A 17,077-nucleotide genomic window follows, 5' to 3' on the forward strand; every position below is an offset into this window, starting at 1 on the left:
AACAAGTTTAGAGAGGTGAAATAACTTGTCCCAAACTATATAATGAATAAGTGGTAGAGACAGAACTTGGGCCACATCTGCTTAGTTTCAAATATATTAAGCTATATTATTTCCAGAAATATGTTTCCAAATGATGCCCAGATACAGTGACCAGGGAACCTTTCATTACAGGAGCTTTCATGGAAGATAAAGTGCTTTGGAAAAGAATGCATGTAATTAAATAGGTTACATAAATTTCCCTTACATTTAATTAAGGGGTAAAGTGTTCGTGATGTTTGTTTGCTCTCATTTCCACACTTGAGTTGATGCCCTGCGTATTGGAGGAGGCCATGATGCCTTGGCCAGGTGAGGTAAAGTTCTGGTCAGAGCCCTGTGCCTAACTGGCTAGGCTCAAGCCATAAACCAGGCTGAAAGGTCAACAGGCTCCATCAGGGCATCAGGGGTGGTAGAGAGTAAGGTTTTTTTTTTTTTTTTTCCTTTTTTTTCCGGTGCTGGGGACCGAACTCAGGGCCTTACACTTGCCAGGCAAGCGCTCTTCCACTGAGCTAAATCTCCAACCCCGAGAGTAAGGTTTAAATGAGTAAATCACTATGTATAATTTAATTCCACCTCTTCAAATTTTAGTATGTAGAACACCATACAATCTCATACTGATTTTTTTAAATGGCTTCCTAATCTTCCACTTACAGTTGTGAAGAAAGAAATTCTGGGTTATGTTTTTAATCTGTTGCATTTGTAGACTCTGCAGCAGCCCCCGAGTCCCCGGGAGGCTCCTCTTCTCTTTGAATGCCCACCTCTGTCATTTCTCCATAACTGTGACTGAGGGAGAGCTGAGGACAAGCAGTGTCTGTGAGAAGGCAGCATTACAGCAGCATGTGTCTTCCTGTTGTTGACCACTCAAGACCTCTTTTGTCTATCCAGCGTTTATTCATTATCCTTATCTATTCAAGACAGGAAAAAGGATGAATGTAAGGATCAGAAAGGAAGAGATAAAATGATCATCATTTGTAAGGGCTATGATCATCTGCTCCCCAAATGTAAGAAAATCAGCTCATAAATTGTTAGAGTGCATTTCAGAGTTTAGCAAGGAAGGAGAAAAGGAAGAAAAGAATAATAGGGAATGAATAATATTGAAATACATCACCTCTTGTAGGAACAAGACACAACAAAATGCACTGAAACAATATGAGGTAGGAGAAAAAGACAAGGAAGAGTAATAGAGGGGGATTTAGATGGCTAAAGTACAATATATTTATAGGTACAATACCAAGGCAAAGCCCCACTGAACAATGAACAGACACTAAAACAATGGAGGACAGGGATGTAACACAGTAGGTCATGTTAAGGGGAAGGAAATAGTAGGAGGGAGAGGGTAAAGTTGGGTGAATATAGCTGAGGTACTTTCTATACATGTATGAGTATGGAACACTGAAACCTATTGAAGTAAAAGAAAGAAATAAAGTAGGAGAAGAGGGAGAATAATGGAGGGAATGAATAAACTGGGAAACAATATATGTGTATATGAAAATGTCACAATGAAACTCCCTGTGTAATTATCATATAGTAATAAAAACATTTTTAAAAGCTTAGCAAGGTGGCTAAATAGAAGTTGCAGAGTAGCTCACACATGAAGAAAAGTACATTTTAAATTATGCACATTAAAAAGCAGTACCATGGATAGTTTATGGCCATACAAATACTTAAAATAAATAAAAATAAAATGGTCTGAAAAAACACACATCAAATTAATTGCTGATGCCATTTCTCAAAAAGGAGATGGTGTTAAAAGAGATGGTAGCCATACCCAGGCTGGGTAGATCTGGATGGGTTTATTTATTGTATGATTTCTTTACTGAATAAATAGCCACCAGAACATTGTGTTTACTGGTCAGTAGAATACAGCTTTTCCTTAGAAATTGGAAGTCCTTAAGAATATAAACTCTTACAATTCACCTAAAACATAAACACTCTTGAAAGCAGAGTTCCCCAGAATTAACTCCAGAATAGTACACTTCCAAAGCAACAGCTGAATAGCAAACTGGCACACCAAGATTCATAAGGATTTAAAGTTATGTGATATTATGAGCCTATTTATTATTTTGCTATAGGTAAAGGTGAAAAAATTAAATAAGATTTAGTAAAAGGGAAAAGAGTAAAAGAGAAAAGAGAAAGGAATAAAAGAAATGGCTGGACATGGTAGTGCACTCCTGTAATACCAGCCTTTGGGAGGCTTAGGCAGAAAGATGGCACGTTTGAGGTCAGCCTGAGCCACACAGTGAGTTCAACAGAGACCCTGTCTCAAAAATACCAGAGAGAGAGCGAGAGTAAATTTTTTTAAATTACACTTTTTTGTTATATGCTTACTCATACTTTTTCTCCTCCTGACTCATCTCTTGACTCTTAAATTTTCTTTTACATATTCTAAATTCTATGGACTCTTTTAGGTCCAATTCATCCTCACTTCTGCCAGGTGATCTTTCCTTATCCACTGACCCAAATAAATCTTTCCTTAACCTGACTACTTACAACTGAAAAGATGGTCATAGTTTAGCACCTACATATTCTATGGATGATTAATGTCCCATAAATGGAACACATTATATTAATACTAATATAAATAAGATAACAGTTCTGAACTGGAGGCCTGGCTCAAGAGGTAGAGCACTTGCCTAGCAAGCATGACACCCTGATTACAAGCCCCAGAACCACAAATAATAATAACAATTCAGCAGTTACAACCTAAAGAAAACTTACTACGTACATATAAAGTATCATTTAGTCATCACAGTAACCTTGCTGACTATCATATTCTCATTAAACACACGAGGAAGCCAAATTACAGTTAGAGGATGATTTTGCTAGACTTTGAAACCACTGCTTAATTCCACTGCCTGTGAGGCACTTACTGTCCCTCTGGAGCAAGTTGGCCAGGGTGTTACTTAAAGTTTGCCTGAGGATGAGGATGCTCCATATCTTTCCTAGAGAGAAGCAACCGTTGTTGGGGACAATGAGAGACTTTCAGAAGACTGGGTTATGAATGAGGTGGAATTCATAGGAGTGATATTGTTCTATTCCATCTTAGTCTAGAAAAATGCCTGAAGCCCAAATTATCCCACAAGTCATTGGACAGATGCACACTTGCCCTCATGTACACCCAAACTCAGTCACTGCTTGGTAAGAAAGCAGCCATTTATCCTTTTCACAAAGGCCAGGCTTTCCAGGACTTAGTGAGTGGATTTTATACATTTTCATGAGATAAAATGTATGGAATAATATAATCATGTGAGATACCTGCCAATCGAATACTGGAACCATGATGATGATAATAGATCATAGGAACCTACAGTCAGACTACAGATTCATCTTTAAAGATCAAAAGATGCTGACCTCTAGAGCATAAAGAGTTGAGAGGAAAATGGTAATATCTTATAAGGCATAGTCAGAAGAAAAGCTTAAACCAAATCTTTAAGGAGACAAGGGAGCAGAAGAGATGACCATACAAAGCACAAAATGGAAACCAAAAGAGAGTAGTAAACAGACACAAAACGTAAACAGACAGGGCTGGAACCTAACCCTAAAACGACTACTGGAAATAACTAGAGTGATGGCCGTGAGGGCACTAGTGACCTTCCCACCCCTTCCTGCTTCTCCTTGCGTTCTTTCTTTAGCCCCTTCTTCTGAGAACTAATGCTTGGCAGCAGAAGGAACAGTGCCTAGTGCTAAGTGAAATGTTGGCTATAAATATTCCAGAGCTCACTCTGTCTTTGTTTCTCTGAAGCCTTCTCCCAACTGGCAAGCCAGCATTCATTTCTCTTCCAACCTGGCTCTTGCAGCTTACCTTCTACCACTTTCCTACACTCTCTTCCCTTTTTCTGTCCTCTGTCCTGTGACTTGAAGGGTGGTGAGGAGCACGTTAGAGAGACCCAGCTTCCCAACACTATCCATTCAAGTCATAAAATGTTAAGTCATGCCTAGTGTAAGTGTAGTGTCTGGTTAGTGCTTTAAAATCCATGAGTTCTTGAATTTTTAAAAGCTGTTTCTTCTCATTTCTCTTAGTTAGAAGGACATAGTAAGTAGCACTTATTTGACTTCCTCCTATTGTTTTCAGATAACATCTATCTTCTTCCCATAGTCACCTTAATTCCCAAGACCATAGAGATACAAAAGTTTCAGTGGCAGTCTCTAAGACTTATAGCAGAACACCTATCCATAGCACAATAAGGTAAATATAGTCTGCAATAATTACTATTTATCTCGAAATAACTAGAAGAGTCCAAAGGTTCCCAGCATACAGTAAATATTGATAAATATTGATAAATATTGAAGGAGACAGAAATGCCAATTGCTCTGACCTGATCAATACACATTGCATGCATGTATCAAATTGTCATACTGTACCCCATAAATATATAGAAATAATTGTGGCAGTTAAAAATAAGATTAAAAAATACAAAAGATTTTTGATGGAGTTTATATTTACTAGCATGGAAAGATGATCACTTTAAATTAAATGGACAATTATTTTAAAGAATAACTGAATAAAAGTCATATATTGTAAGACATGGGGATATACACCTGTAATCCCAACAGTTGAGGAGGCTGAGGCAGGAGGATCTTGAGTTCAAGGCCAGTCTGAGCTACATAGTGAGACCCTGCCTCAAAAACAAAAATAAACAAAGTCATATATCAAAGAATATATCTTGGAAAGTCAGCAGGTTTACTTTTAAATGATGGAAATCTATCGGTTGTGGGAATTTGGCTGATTTATTTCATCTTCGTAAGAAGAATTTTTTTAACTACACATGCATAGCTTCATTGATCAAAAAAACAAAAAAAAATGAAGGAATGGTACTACCTTACCGACAAAAAATAATAGTCTGAGAATGGACTAGGTAAGAGGAAAGCAAAATGGCAGAATGTAGACATCTTTGCGACAATGGAATAGGGAGATGGTGACAATGTTTGGGTTAAAAACTGGGGATGTCATTGCAAAGCTTTAGGGAGAGGTAAATTGCTATTTATTTTTGGGAAAAGATTTTTAGTCAAACAGCAGCTGTAGCCATACAAACTGCTTTCTTGCAGCCAAATTAGTTGGTTCTACATAATTCACATAGAGAGAGAGAGAAGAAAAAGTCTGAGCTACAATCAGGACAGTGCTAAAACCACTCTTTACAACGACCTGAGCCTGATTTAGTGAGAAGTGAATTCACTAAGGAACCTCCAATTTGGAAGTTAGCCCCATGGAAGTGATAATAACCCCATCGAATTCCCAAGAGGAAACAGCTATAGAAATAAAAGGAAAACACCACAATAATGTTTAAAACTGAAGAGCACAAAAACACAGGCAGAGCCTTACAAAATGGAATAATGAGCCAAGTAAAACCTAAACTTTGGGAGCACCAGACCGTGAAATGGAGAAACAATGCATGCTGAAGTGGGATTGAACACTCAAAAGCAGCTATTAATCCAAACAAGATCAAAACAGAAATCAATCTATTCATGTGACTTCCAAAAGATCATTAAAACCTAATTACTTTCTGTCTACCTCAATCACTTTGTTGCTGTAACTGGTAAATTACGCTTCCTCATTCTCCTAGATGGCTGTGGAAGAAAACAGCATGTTCCAACTCAGATCATGGTGAGTGAAGTGGCCCCATCCTAGAGCCCAGATACTAGGCACAAGTATTTCTAGGCATTGTAGCAGATTCTGCACTTTCCAGCACAAAGCTTATGTATGCAACCAAAGACCGCTAATGACATAAAGCAATGTGATGAGTTACTCCAATTCCAAAAATGAAAAATAAAAATAAAGGCTTATGAGCAACAGGCTGCAATTTCTCAAACTTTTAGATATAACTTAATTTTTTTTTTTAAAGGCAAATCCTTCTTTTGTAGGGCTATGGTCAGCGAGTTGCCATATTTCTTTCCACTGCTTAAATTACTTCTATTGTTCAGAAAGAGTCCAAATGACAATAACAGAGACAATTCTTATTTCTTTTCTAATCTGCTGCAATTATCAAAAACTAAAATAAAGACAAAATCTGCCACCCAAGTAAATGTATTCTGTCAAGTCTCATTTTTTGGGATAAATATCTTTTTAAAAATAACTTCTAACAATATTTATTATTTTTTATTTTATATAAAAATAATCTCATTATTTTATATAAAAATAATCTCATTTTTCCTTCAACCTAAAACTTTGCACTGATTTTCACAAATCTTTTTCTTGCCATTATGTGGATATATTTTCTAGGGGAAGACGCAAGTTATTCTTTGTTGTTTTGTAAGAAGCTAAGCATCTTCAATGAACCGCAGTTGTATTTGTGAAGGAGCAAATGTTAATTCTCAGAACAAATACTTTCTCAGACTACTTATTTGAACAGGGACACAAGAAAATGACCAAGGCAAGAATAAATGTGGTAGAATGTGCCAGGAAGTATGTCATGAATATTAAGAAACTGCTTCCCTAAAAGCTTATTAACTCTGTTTTTGAGATAAATACAACATATACAATATTAGTGCCCTGAATTAATACCTTCTTTATAGTAGTATGGCTTATATTTCTTCTATACCATATAACTTTAAAGGTGTATTGCATATTGTTTTCTCGTTTAATGGTCACAAAATTTCTCTAAGATAGTTCTTTCATTTCAATGATGTTCTTCCCATTCTATTAAGAAAACTGAGGCTCAGAATATTTATGGGAACCACCATAAATAACTTATGAGAAATAGAAACTGTAAAAGAACAGAGGTATCCTTGTTAACTCAGATATTAAAAGAAATAAATTAATAAATACAGAAAGTCCTACAGTGCTCAGCACTTTTTACTGTTTTACATCCATTTTATCTTCACTACAACCTGATGAGATAGATATTATTGTTTGAACGAAAGTATAATCAGAATTTGTGGGTGCCTTTATCAGTTTTTTCCCAGCTAAAATATGCGGAGCTAGAGGTCCCAGATGAATGCTCTGACTATAAAATCTTTGTTCTTTATATTAGTGTTTAATGCCAGTTCTATCTATAAATTGTAAGTTTGTTACATAAGATTCAAATTTAGTCAATTAGAAAAATACACTCACTTATTTAAAAAAAAAACAGATGCTGTTAGTGAAATAATAGCTTCATACAAATGAAATCAAACCCAAATGCTATCAGGTCTTCACAATACAGACAGCATTTATGTCCCTTGAGGACATTTCTCAAGGATGTGGCAAAATTGCACTGTAAAGTATGCTCCTTGCTCCATTGTTAATTCAAAGACAACATCCCTCCTCTCCTCTCTCTAATATACAATACCTTATCACCCATGTATCACCCACCTTCTTTTCCAGGGGCAAAGAGTTAGATAACATATATAAAATCTTCATAAATGTCAGAGACCTCCACTAATAAAAATGTAGGCTTATTGTTGTCATACATTTTGACTTTTTTGAAGGAAATAGTGCAAGGAGGTATTAAAAAGACACAAATCTCTAACCACTTAATCTGTGCCTTTTCTTTTTCTTTTTTCGGTACTGGGATTTGAAGTCAGGACTTATCGTTTGCTGGCAGGTGCTCTAATACTTGAGCCACTCTGCCATCCCAAACTGTGCTTTTAATCTGAAACTTTAGGGTAGAAAGACAATGGTATTAGTAGGAAAAATTGGAAGCATATCCCCTGGTAGAGAAGGAAATACACATTCAAAATTGACTGGAAAATATGAGGATAGTTGAGACAGTTTTGGAAGAATGAAATCTTAAGTCAACACTGTGGTGTAAAGAAGTTATTTAATTAACTAGATTCCATTACATTTATGCTTATTATAAAAGACATCTATCTTAAGAAAGTCAAAGACAAAGGCCAGAACTGAGCAAGTGTTGCTGAAAAAGAGGGTCTTGACCTGATACCAAAAAACTGCTGTACATAATCTGCTTCTCCAAAATATTGATTTCAGTTGTAACTGCATTCCTTAAACTTAGCAGACTATTCGTTGTAGATTCTTTTAGTTTGTTTGTTTGTTTAATTTTATTAGCATATAATAGCTATATAGGGTGATACATTGTGCTATTTACATATGTGCTTATAATATATTTTAATTAGATTTGCTCCCTCCATCATTCCCTCTTCCCCATCTTCCCTTCTTAGAACAATTTCAACGGATTTCATTCTTCTATTTTCATACATGAATGAAAAATACATCCACCATATTCACCCACATTCCCCCTTTCCTTATGCCCATCCACCTCCCACTGACACCCATCCCCAGAAAAGATCTATTTTACCCTCCTGCCCTTCATTTTTAAGTGTATAATGATAGTTCAAGGGGATTTTGTCTTGCACTTCAGACTGGCATGCATCATGTTTTAATTAAATTAACCTCCACTATTCTTACTCATTCTCTATCACCATGCTCCCCTAATGTTCCACAGCTTATAGTACAGCACATTATATTATATTCATATATAGGTGGGTTGTTTCAATATTTTTCATTCTCTAACATTTTCTTTTCCTCTCCTGCCTCCTGTAGTCCTTCAGACAGGTTCATATGGTTTAGTTCTCTCTCACTACGTGTGTGTGTGTGTGTGTGTGTGTGTGTGTGTGTGTGATCATGTATGTATCTACATATACATTTAACTAATAGGTCTAGCTTCCATATGCAACCTTTGAGCCTAGTTACTTCACTTTAACATGAAATTCTCTAGTTCCATCCATTTACCTGGAAGCAATATAATTTTATTCTTCTTTATGACTGAATAAAACTCCATTGTGTATATATACCACATTTTCTCAATCCATTCATCCATTGAAGGCTGCTTCCCAAAGCTTGGCTATTGTAAATAGTGCTACAATAAACATAGGTGTGCAAATAGCTCTATCATATCCTGCAGCATATTCCTTTGTATATATGCCTGGTACTGGTATTGCCGGATTGCATGGTAGTTCTATTTTCAGTTTTTCAAGGGACCTCCATATTGCTTTCCATAGCCATTGCAGTAATTTACATTCCTACCAATGGTGTAAAAGTGTTCCTTTTTTCCCCACATCCTCACCAGCATTTGTTATTGTTTGTCTTATTGGTGGTAACCATTTTGACTGAGATGAGGTAAAACCTCAATGTAGTTTTGATTTGCATTTCCTTTATGGCCAAGAATATTGAACATTTTTTCATGTGCTTATTGGCCATGTGTAGTTTTTTTGAGAATTATCTGTTCAGTTCATTTGCTTATTTATTCAGTGGGTTGTTGATTCTTTAAGAGGTTAGTTTTTTGTGCTCCCTCTATATTCTGATTATTAATCCTTTGTCAGATGTATAGCTGGCAAAGATTTTCTTCCATTCTGAAGGCTGTCTCTTCAGTCTGGTGACTATTTCCTTTGCTGTGCAGAAGATTTTTAGTTTCATGCAGTCCCATTTGTCAATACTTTCTCTTAATTGCTGAGCTATCAGAATTCTATTCATAAAATTATTACCTATGACTATGTGGTCCAATGTGTTCCCTACTTTTTTCTTAGATTAATTTCACCATTTCAGATCTTACTTTAAGATCTTTAATCCACTTTGAAATGATGCTAGTACAAGGTGAGAGACTGGTCTATGTTCAGTCTTCTGAAAGTGGAAATCCCATTTTCCCAGCACCATTTGTTGAAAAGACTTTTCTCCAATGTATTTTTTGAGTAACTTTGTCAAAAATCAGATGGCTGTAGTTGCATCTGTTTGTGTCAGGGTCTTCTATTCTATTCCATTATCTTTATGGCTGTTTTTGTACCAGAACCATGCTATTTCTATTGCTATGACTCTGTGGTATAGTTTGAAGTCAGGTATTGTGATAACTCCAGTGTTGCTCCTTTGGCTCAAGATTGCTTTAGCTATTTGAAGCCTTTTGTGCTTCCATATGCACTTTAAGATTGACTTTTCTATCTTGGTGAAGAATGTCATTGGAATTTTGATAGGAATTGAATTTAACACCTAGACTGCTTTCAGTAGTGTAGTCATTTTCACAATATTGATTGTACCAATCCATGACCATGGGATGTCCTTCCATTCTCATTGATTTTCTTTAGAGACTTGTAATTTTAATTGTATAGGTCATTCACCTTCATTAAATTTATTCCTAGGTATTTTAATTTTTTGAAGCTATTGTGAATGGTATTGTTTTCCTGATTTCTTTCTCCAACTGTTCAGAAGTAGTATAGAAATGCTACTGATTTTTGTGAATTGATTTTGTATCCTGCTACTTTGCTGAAAATGTTTATGAGATCTAAGAGTTTTTTGGTTGCGCTTTTAGGGTCTTTCAGGTATAAAATCATATCATCTGCAAATAGGGACAATTTGACTTATTCCTTCCCTATTTTAATCCCTTGTATTTCTTTCTCCTGTGCTATTGCTCTGGCCAGGAATTCCAGCACTATGTTGAATAAGAGTGGGGAGAATGGACACCCTTGCCTCATTCCTGATTTTACAGGAAATAGTTTCAGGTTTTCCCCATTTGATATGATGTTGGCTCAGGTTTGTCATATATAAACTTTATAATGTTGAGGAACGTGCCTTCCATTCCTAGTTTCTTTAGAGCTTTTATCATAAAAGAATGCTGAATTTTGTCAAAGACTTTCTGCATCTATTGATATGATGATGTGATTTTTGTCTTTGATTCTGTTTATGTGTTGTATTACATTTATTGATTTGTAAATACTGTGCCATCCTTGCATAACTGAAATGAAATCTACTTGATCATGGTGTATGATCTTTTAATGTGTTGCTGGATTCTGTTAAAATAGCAAATATTTTATTAAGTATTCTCAAATCTAAGTTTGTCAGGGATATTGGCCTGTAACTGTTTTTTTTTTTTTTTAATGTGTCTTTACCTGGCTTGCTAATAGGGTAATGCTGGATTTATAGAATGTGCTTGGTAGTATTCTTCCTTTTGTACTTTATGGAATAATTTGAGGAGCATTGATGTTAGTTCTGTAAAGGTCTGGGAGAATTCAGCTGTGAATCCATCAGGACCTGGGCTTTTCTTTATTGGGAGATTCTTTATGAGTCTCAGTCTCATTGTTTGTTATAGATCTGTTTAAGCTTTAATAACCTCTTGGTTCAATTTTGGTGGTCATATGTACCAAGAAATTTATCTATTTCTTCTTCATTTTCCAATTTTCAGTATAGGTATTTAAAGTATTCCCATATGATTGTCTGAATTTCATTGGTGTCTGTGGTAATATCCCCTTTTTCATCTCTGATTTTATTAATTCAGGTCATCTCCTTTTGTCTTTTAGTTAACTTGGCTATAGGTTTGTCGATCTTGTTTATTTTTTCAAAGAATCAGCTTTTCGTTTCATTGATTTGTTGTATTTTAGGGAAGGAGGTCTCCAATTCATTGATTTCTGCCCTGATTTTTATAATCTCTTCCTATTTGTTACTTTTTGGGTTGGCTTGCTCTTGTTTTTCTAAGAGTTTGAGATTGTCTCAGATTATTTATCTGAAATCACTCTAGTTTTCTGATATGGTCACTCATGGCTACAAACTTCCCTCTTCAGACTGCCTTTGCTGTGTCCCACAAGTTCTGGTGACTCGTGTCCTTATTTTCATTTGAATGTAGGAATTTCTTAATTTCTTCATTCAAAAGCACGTTGTTTAGTCTCCGTGAGTTGAACGGTTTTTGTGGTTTCCTTGCTATTGATTTCTAGTTTTATTCCAGGATAGTCTGTTAGACTAAATACAGAGGATTGGTGCAATTTTTTTATTTGTTGAGGTTTGGTTTATGACCTAAGATATGATCTATTCTGAAAAAAGTTTCATGGGCTACTGAGAAAAATGTATAATCTGCTGTCATAGGACGGAATACTCTATAAATGTCTGTTAAGTCATCTCATCCATGGTGTTGTTTAGTTCTAGGATATCTTTGTTGATTTTTTTTTTTTGGTCTGGATATTCTGTTTATTGAAGAGAGTGGAGTATGGAGATCTCCCACAATGTTTGTATCTGGTCCTATCTCTTCCTTTAAGCTCAGAAGTGTTTGTTTTATGAAATGGGGGCACTGTTGTTCAGTGCATAGATATTTAGAATTGTTATATCTTCTTGCTGAATTGTGCCCTTTATTAGTATGTGGTGACCTTCTTTATCTCTTCTGGCAGATTTTTGCATAAAATCTGCTTTGTCTGATATGAGAACCGCTACTCCTGCTTGCTTTCAGTTTCTACATGCCTGGTAAATCTTTTATTTTTAGTTTGTGCTTGTCTTTGGTTATGAGGTGTGTTTCTTGTACACAACAGATTATTGGATCTTGCTTTTTAATCCAATCTAACAATCTGTGTCTTTTGATTGGAGTGTTAAATCCATTTATATTTAAGGTTGTGATTGACAGATGTTTACTAAGTCCTGTGTTTCTATTGCTTTTTTCCCACGCTGAGTCTCATGTTGATTGCTCTTTACTTTTGGCTTTGTTCAACTTTGAGTTTTGCTGATTTTCTGAGTTGATCATGCTTCCTATTTTCCTAGCTCTTGTAGGTTCATCAATTCCCCTTGGGTTTTATTCTTTCCTAGCCTGTCGTATTTGTGATTGCTTTTCATTCTCTTTCATGTGTTTTATTCTATTGAGTATACTTTGTAATGCAGGCCTGGTGGATATGAACTGCTTTAGCTTGCCCTGTCTTAAAAGGTCTTCATTTCTCCGTTGAGGTTAAAGGACAGTTTTGCGGGATAAACTATTCATGGTTGGCTGTTATTCCCTCTCAGAGGTTGAATTATATTGCACCATGATTTTTTGGCTTTTATGGTTTGTGCTTAGAAATCAGATGTAATTCTTATGTGGTTACCTTTGTATGTGGACTGGCATTTTTCTCTTGAAGCTTTCACTATCCTTTTTTTGTTTTCTACACTTGGCATTTTAATTATGATGTGTCATGGGGTTATTCTTTTTCTGATCATGTCTATTTGGGGTTTGAAATACCTGTACATAGGTGCCTCTATAGATTTTGGAAATTTTCTGCTATGATTTTATTAAATAGATTTCCTATGCCTTTAGTTCGTATTTCAGCTCTTCTTCTACCCCATGAATTCTTTGGTTTGGTCTTTAGCTCATGTCCCAGTGTTCTTGTATGTTATTTTCATATGTATTAACTTTTTTTCTTTGTGACTGTTTGCATGCTCCTCAATCTTGTCCTCAATCTGTGATATTCTTTCTTCTGTTTGATTTTTGTCTACTGATAATGTTATCCATTGTGATTTGTATTTGTTTTATTGACGTTTTCATTTCTAACGTTTCAACTTGATTATTTTTCATAATTTCCATTTCCTTGCTGAATTTCTTCTCCATAATGTTGACTGTCTTTTCTAGGTCTGGGATTGATTTCCTAACTTTATTTATCTGTTTATTTGAGTCCTCTTTAAAGTCTCTGATCATTTTTAACAGTATGCTTCTGAATACTCTCTCCAACATTTCATTTAATTCAGTATCTTTGGATTCAGATATTGAGTTGTTGTGGTAGAAGTTCAGAGATGAGACATTGCCTTGGTTTTTCATATTTAAATTTCTATGCTGTGTTTTATACATCTTTTGGTGTAATAATCTTTTTACTTCCTTAAGTGAGTTTACTTTACTGCCGAAATAAAGTAAACAATTCAGCAATAAATCAAGTATTTGAATCTATAAGGAATAATTGAAGCCTTAACCTGTCTGTCCAGTAAGATTCCTGGGGGATGATCTGAGAGCTTAACACTAGTTGAAGGCTATGAGGATCAGAAATTGAATATCGTGGGGTTGGGTATGAGGAAGGGAGGGAAGATGTAAAGAAGGGGTGAGGGAGGTATAGGAGATAATAATAATAGTATGATAGGGCTCCAGATATACATAACTGGAAAATAGAGAATTTTTTAAAAAGGAGAAAAACAGCCAAACAAGAACAAATTGAATGAAAGAAAGCAAAGACCCAAAACAAACAATATAACATCAGCAATAGTAACAACAAATAAACAGAACAAAGAAACAAACAGATTTTTTTAAAGTTTGTATTTCTTGTCCTTGTGAAATGCATTTCTCTGTTGGTCCTTCTTACCCTGGTTGTTATGGAAACAGCTTCAGAAAGGCAGATTTGCACTGCTAAATGTGGGCACAGGAAGGGGCAGCTGGAACAGTCAATTCTCTTAAAAAGCTTTGCCCTGTGAGTTGTGTTGAGTCTGTGTGCCCTCTGTAGATAGGTATTTGAGAGTTCCCGCTGAAATGTGGAGAGCTCTGAACTGGAGGGGCCACTCCTTCTTCAGGTAGTCTTCCAAATTAGTGCTGTGCTGTCTTTTTGATTTGGCAGATTTTTTACCTATCCAATTACTCTTTCATGTTTCTCCTGTGCTTTCCTTTCTTTGACTCTTCTATATGTAGTCTTCTTTGTTATCCAAACTCTTATTCACACAGCCTGATGCAGAAAGAATCTATTCCTATGCCACCTTTCCACCATTATTGTAAATTCTTGACTTCGTCTCCTGACTTGTTCCTCTCGTCACCATCATTGTCCTTCCAGGATGGACAGGCTTGGAATAGAGAAACTTTCCCCTGTCGACTTTATTTTTATTGTTGCAACAGCAAGAATTAGATTAAGGGCTGAACAATATCTTCAGACATGCCATTTTCATATAACCACAGCAAGTAATTCTCATTGATTTAAGATATATGTGAAAACACAAATATTTTTGACTATTTAACATACTTGGTTGATTACATTAATTAAAACTACAACTAACTAGATATAATAATGTTTTGTTTGGCTGTATGTTTTGCTGTTAGTTAAGATGCTGGGTCTTCCAATTTGATAACTCAAGTTAGACAAAGTACTCAATTTATGTTTCACTCTGCTAGTTAATTAGGATGATTAGACAATATCCCCAAAGTCCCATTTAATTGTAATTACTTATGAATGTAAAAGAAAACTTTCTTATGTGAGTACATGGTTCTCTAAAGCAAATGGTATGTATTAATAAAGACATATATACCTATAATTTTACATACACAAACTTTAGATGGAGGCCAGTAGAGTCACTGCATAGTGCAACATAGCTACCCCCATGAAATTTAAGGCATTATTTTTTATTTTATGAGTGAGAAAATACAGAGTTTTAGAAAGTTAAAAGCATTTTGGAATTCCCTGACTCTGCAGTGGGACGTAGCATTATCGAGATGCATTGCCACTCAGTTCAAAATTTCTAAGGCTATTTAACTACAAAACGATTAACTTCATTCAGGGCTTCACAATAATTAGAGCAGCATCAGGTAAAAATATTCCATGGATTGTTTTTGTTGATATTAACCTAAAAGGAGAACAATTTATTATTACCTCTTCTGCCATGTGAGGACACAGCACACCATCTCTGGAGCAGAGACATGACTTCAACTGACACTGACTCTTCCCACCGCTTGATCTTGAACTTCCATCCTCTAGAACTATAAGAAATAAGCTAATATTGTTTATTAGTTACCCAATCTAAAAAGTATTTTATTGCTGAGGGTGTGACTCAAATGCTAAAAGACCTACCTAGCAAGCATAAGGCCCTGAATTTGAATCTTAATACCACCAAAAAAAATAACAATTATAACATCCCCAATGGACTAAGATAGCACCCAACACAGGTTTTATTTGTTAATGTTATTATAACCTTAAGAAACAAACAATTCTCATTTATATAAATGTTTAAAATTTTTAAAAAGATAAGAAATCTTCTGACCCATTGTACCAAGAAAATACAGCACTGATACCAAACATACCAAAGTACAAGGAAAAAAATTATGGACAGTGACATTTATAAATGAATATATGTACACAATAAATTAAATATTAGCAAATTAGACAGGATCAACTTGGGCTTATCCCAAGAATACAAGGATGATTCAATAACAGAAAATCTGTAAATTCTCTGTGTTAAAAGACAAAAGCTAAATAATGCACAGATATTGAGTAAAATTTAACACCTGAATTATTTTAATCTTAGAAAACTAGAAATAAAAGGAAAATCTTCTAACTTCATAAAGTGACACAGCTGGGCATAGTAACTCTCACCTGTGATCCAGCATTAATGAGGATGATACAGAGTTCAAGATCAACCTGGGCTATACAGTGAGATCCTGACTCAAAGAAGAAGAAAACTGGTGGAGGACAAGGAGGAGGAGGAGTCACTAATGGAAATATGTAAGCACCTTACTTAATGGATGAAATATAAGTAGTATACTTAAGAATGAAAAAACTACATGATACTAACATTGCTACATAGTGATACATATCAACCCAGTGCTTACTTACCATCCTTGTCTATTTAAGACTAGAAAAAAAAAAAGAGATACAAGAATTGGGAACAAAGAGATAAAATTATCATTATTTTCAAACTGTATAACCATCTACCCCCCAAAATCTAATAAAATCATCTTATAAATTGTTAGAGTTAATTTGAAAGTTTACCAAGGTGACTAAATAGAAGTTGCAGATCAACAAATATATTAAAGTAAAATTTGTTTTAAAACACAAACTTTAAAGAACAGTGATATGCAACCCCCCAATACCACCAAAAAAAAAAACAGTTTTATGAACTATCTATGGCCAAAAATATACCTTAAATAAATATAAATAAAATTATCTAGAAAAGTACACCTCAGATTATGTTTCTACTTCTCAGAAAGAGTCAGAATTGAGGGTGATAGCCAAATGAGATTATAACCATATCTATAATATTTTTGTTTTTACAGCCTGGATATATTTATTACTTGTGCTACTGAAAATTAATAAATGAAACTAAAATATTCAAAAATAATTTCAACTAGCTCTGCATTTATTTTTATAACTTTATACTACCATTGACTTTTTTTCCTCCAATTTTATTATCATATATTCATTGTACAGAGGGGATTTGTTGTGACAATTCTGAATAACCTTACATTGTACATTAGTTAGATCAACCCCTTCCTCTCCCCACCACCACTCCCTCCCAATCCCACATAAAGCACCTATAAGAGATTTCATTGCTCTATTTCCTATTTGTAAATCAGACCATCAACCATGTTCCTTCATCTTAATCTCCTTTCACCATACACTCTACCACAAGCATCCCCCCAAAAAACTGTAC

At 35.1% G+C, this 17,077-nt stretch overlaps 1 protein-coding gene across 4 annotated transcripts in view; it reads right to left on the bottom strand.

Annotated features, from left to right (window-relative positions):
* Nucleotides 1-441: 441 nt before the first annotated feature.
* The window catches only part of Trmt11 (tRNA methyltransferase 11 homolog), a 189,601-nt gene continuing 172,965 nt past the window's right edge, over nucleotides 442-17,077 (bottom strand). For 2 of the 4 annotated variants that reach the window (XM_074075227.1, XM_074075218.1), the window contains 2 exons: nucleotides 15,301-15,407; nucleotides 795-941 (listed from right to left, as the gene is read on the bottom strand). The gene's annotated coding sequence lies outside the window, so the exon portion shown is untranslated. Of the gene's footprint in view, nucleotides 942-15,300; nucleotides 15,408-17,077 lie in introns of all 4 variants that reach the window. The other 2 variants (XM_074075230.1, XM_074075221.1) reach the window with 2 other exon arrangements.

This window comes from Castor canadensis, chromosome 1, assembly GCF_047511655.1.
Source record: "Castor canadensis chromosome 1, mCasCan1.hap1v2, whole genome shotgun sequence".
NCBI lineage: Eukaryota > Metazoa > Chordata > Mammalia > Rodentia > Castoridae > Castor > Castor canadensis.